This window comes from Mus musculus, chromosome 14 (genome assembly GCF_000001635.26).
Source record: "Mus musculus strain C57BL/6J chromosome 14, GRCm38.p6 C57BL/6J".
Lineage (NCBI taxonomy): Eukaryota > Metazoa > Chordata > Mammalia > Rodentia > Muridae > Mus > Mus musculus.
The window spans coordinates 110,425,269-110,429,850 of NC_000080.6; the positions used below are offsets into that span (position 1 = coordinate 110,425,269).

General features: G+C 34.5%; 1 non-coding gene across 1 annotated transcript; it reads right to left on the reverse strand.

Moving 5' to 3' along the window:
• Positions 1–2,888: 2,888 nt before the first annotated feature.
• Positions 2,889–2,991, reverse strand: Gm23242. The gene has a single exon (XR_003951333.1). It is a non-coding gene; the product is annotated as a U6 spliceosomal RNA (small nuclear RNA).
• Between the last annotated feature and the right edge of the window lie 1,591 nt (positions 2,992–4,582).

Sequence of the window (4,582 nt, forward strand, 5' to 3'; positions counted from 1 at the left end):
TAGGTTAAAAGGATGATTAAAATTTTTGTATAATTATTGTGAACTGCATATATGGGTACAGTAAATGAGCTGTATTAATTACTTTCATATCTAAATTTCATGTATTCTTAATTTTAATTATTACCATTTTGCATATGTATATATGTATTTTGATAAATGCAACCTCCATATATGTATGTATGATAAAACAGATTTTATCACCATATCAGTAGCCTTGTCTGGCACAAGCTGATTCTGCTTTATCAACAGTCATTAATTACCTATAGCTCATACTGTTAACATGGAACTTCGTGTACGTTTTTTTTCTCCACATTGGTATCTTAATTATTTTTCAGGAATATGTAGGCCCCCTGCACATGTGTAGCAAAAATGGAGCTTGGTCTTCATGTGGGTCCTCTAACACCTGGAGCAGGGTCTCATTCTAATGCTGTTGCCTGTCTGTGGGCTATCCTCCTCTATGGGGATGCCTGAACTCAGTGGGAGAGGATGTCCCTAACCCTGCAGAAACTTGTGTGCAAGGGTTGGGGGATTCCTAAGTGTCTTCTAATCTCTCAGAGGAGATGGGCAGATTGGGATAAGGGAATTTGGGGAGGGACTGTTTGCAGAGGACACTGGGAGGCAGGTCAGTAATTGGAATGTAAAGTGAATAAAAAAAATTCACCAACATCCTTGAGATATCTTTATATTTGGCTTGGTTTTTGGTGTGTTTGTTAGGCTTGTTTTTTTATTTGATTTTTCATATTGTTATTTTAGTGGTCCCTTCCTGTGCCAGCCTATTCCCATTTTTGTTTTTATTGTCTCGCTTCTAAAAGGCTATAAGACATACAAAAAGTACAAAAGGTAGACACTATCCTAGAACAGAAGCCAAAATAGCTGCATCAATATCATATACAATTTGAAAGAGTCTGTGAATATTACTTTTATTTCTTCAGATGATGTGGTGGGTGCAGGATTTTTTTTTCAAAGGTATTTTTCAACATTTAATGAGAGGATCACATGATTTTTCTTTCAGTTTGTTTACATGGTAGATTACATTGATGGACTTTGTTTTATTGAATCCTGTATCCCTGGAATGAAGCCTACTTGGTCATAATAGATGATGTTTTTGATGTATTCCTGGATTTGGTTAGCAAATATTTTATTATGTATTTTTTCATCAATGTTCCATAAAAGAAATTGGTCTGAAGTTCTCTTTGTTGAGTTATTCTGTGGTTTAATATCAGGGGGTCTGGGGTTTGATAGAATGAGTTTGGCAGTGTTTTTTGTGCTTCTATTTTGTGGAACAGCTTGAGGAGTGAGTATGGTATTAGCTCTTCTTTGAAAATCTGGTAGAATTCTGTGCTAAAACCATCTATCCCTAGGCTAATTTTTTAAAATTTATTTTTAGTTGTAAGGTTTTATAATGACTTTTTATTCCCTTAGTAGATAGGGCTTTTTTTTGACAGGGTTTCTCTGTATAGCTCTGGCTGTCTGGCTGACCTAGAACTCAATTTGTAGACCAAGCTGGCCTCTAATTTAGAAATCTGCCGGCCTCTGCCTCCCAAGTGCTGGGATTAAAGGCGTGCACCACCACTGCCCGGCTAGATAGGGCTTTTTAAAATAGTTTACTGATTTTGATTTAACTTTGGTAAGTGGTATGTTTCTAGAAAATCATTGATTTCATTAACATTTTCTAACTTTGTGGATTATAGGCCTTTGAAGTAAGAAGAAATGATTCTTTGAATCTCCTCATTGCCTTTTGTTATGTCTCCCTTCTCACTTCTGATTTTGTTTATTTGGATAGTGCCTCTGTCTTTTGTTTAGTTTGGTTTGTTTTTACTTTTTATCTTGTTGCTTTTTCTCATGAACAAGCTCTTGGTATCATTGATTCTTTGTATTGTTTTCTTTGTTTACAATAGGTTAATTTGAGCCCCGATTTTTCTTATTTCCAGCCTTCTACTCTCTTTGGTGATTTTTTTTTCTCCTTAGAGCTCCAGGTGTACTTTTAAATTGCAAGTATGAGAACTTTATAAGTTCTTTACGAAGGAACTTAATGCTATGAACACTCCTATAAGCACTGCTTTCATTTTGTCCCATAATTTTGGTATGGTTTGCCTTCATTTTCATTGAATTCTAAGAAGTCTTTAATTTCTTTCATTATTTCTTGTTTTACCCAGAAATCACTGAGTAGACAGTTCAATTTTATGAGTGTGTAATTTTTCTGGTGTTTCTGTTGCTGTTAGAATTCTTTTTAACAGTGGCAGTCCATTAAAGTTCAAGACAGTATTTCACTTATCATGTGGCCAACTATATCATCAATTTTGGAGAAGGATTTACTAAGTGCTGAGAAGAAGATATGTACTTTTGTGTTTGGGTTAAATAGTCTATAGATGTCTGTTAGGTCCATTTGATTCATAATATCCAGTAGTTTCATTATTTCTCTGCTTAGTTTGTGATAACCTGTCAATTGGTGAGAATTGTTGTTCAAGTCTCTCACTATTAATGTGTGAGGTTTGATGTGCGATTTAAGCTTTATTATTGTTTCTCTTACAAATGTGGGTCCCCTTGTATTTGGGGCATAGATGGTCAGAACTGAAGTATCATATTGGTAGATTTTTTTTCTTTCATGAGTATGAAGGATATTTTTCTAACTGTTTTGATTATTTTTAGTTGAAAGTCTATTTTATTAGTTATTAGAATGGCTACCTCAACTTGTTCCTTGGGTCCATTTGCTTGGAAAACTTTTTTCCAGGCCTTTACTCTGACATATTCTCTATCTTTATTGCTGAGTTGTGTTTCTTCTATGCAAGAGAATGATGGATCCTGAATTTGATGGATATTCTGTTAGTCTGAATATCTGTATTAAGGAATCGAGTCCGTTGTTGTTGAGTTAATGACCAGTGATTGTTAAAAATATGGAATGCTGCACAAATATGCATGTCATCCTTGTTGAGGGTCCATTCCAGTCTTCTCTGCATTATTCCAATTTTAGCATCTCTGTTTCTAAAGCAAACACTATAGGTGAATCTTAATGAACATTGGATAAATTTCCAAACCAAAATCTATGTTGTAAGCAAAGGTGGAGAGTATTGCCTGCCCACTCCATCTATCTGACCTACTCATTTCCTATACTTCTTCTCCTTCTTCTTCTTCTTTTTTTAATTGTTTGAAGTCCCTAAGAGAAGATCTGGCCCTATGGACCATGATGGAGTGATGAAAGCCTCAGCATTATACAGATGGCCATCTATGCTGTGAGTCTATTGTCTAAAAACTGTACCATGTCCAGAAGTTCCCCTCCCATCATTTAAAGTTGAACTTATTTCCATCCCCTCTTCCAAGACACTCCCTAGAGTGTGAAGTGAATGGCATGTATGAACTATTCAGGGCTGAACACACAGCCACTTATTCTCAGCAGTTTTACAATCCTTGTGAGCCAATGTATTAAGTCTACTTTCACTTAACAACATAACATAATGTAGAATGATGGTGAATCATATAAATTTCCAAGCAATATTGTCTTTACCACTTATCATGTATTCTTTTACACTCTCAACCTTCTGCACAACTTCTATATGTTTTAAAACATAAAGGATTAAAACAATCTGCTCAATATAAAAGTCATTATGAAGTCATCACATATTTTTTTTTCTGAAAACTAGAAAAATACAAGATTTCCATTGTGTGAGGATTTGTGATTTTATTTATATCGTATGCATTAATATGGTTTTTGAAGATTGTATATGTCACCAGTATTTTATATCCATTAAATGGACAATCATGCATGACATTAGTTTGCAGAGGATTATCCACTGTGCCTTAGAAAGTGATAAGATTCAGGAATAATCATAATAGGCAGCATGTTTGAACTGATTCTGACAGCATGGTTACCACATAAGTGGAATGACCACTTTATTCAACATTACATAATAAACTACACATTAAAAAAAACCAGAATCCATTTCAATTTAAAACTTTGATAGAGTGTATAGATTCCTCATTAATTAAGTATCTGTTCTATTAGAAATAAATATAATTTTATCACATTTCTAATAACAAGGTTCAGCAAGACTTTTATTAATGAGATTGCCATGGTAGGATCAACCTTAAAGTTGATGTCTAAGCTGTAATGTGAGAAGATCAATAGCAAAACAAACAGAACTTGTTATGTATTGCTGCTCTTTATGACAAAGTAATTTGCTTAGTAAGGTTAATTTTATACAATCCTATTTTTAGCATGGATCATCATGCTTTGTTATAGGTTTAGCTCTCCATATGGAATCATGACATATATTAAGGAACAGTCACTAGTGACATATGTAAACCATGGAAGAGTTTATTGCTTTGATGAAGGATAATACAGTTTGTTGAATGCTTACAAGTTGTAGAAAAATATATGCCTCTTTTTACTGATTTCTTTCTGTAGAATAATAACTTAAAGCTAGGAGGTGATGGCATGCATGCCTTTAATCCCAGCACTTGAGAGGCGGCGGCAGGCAGATTTCTGAGTTCAAGGCCAGCCTGGTCTACAGAGTGAGTTCTAGGACAGCCTGGGTTACACAGAGAATCCATGTCTCAAAAAAAAAAAAAAAAAAAAGAAAGAAAC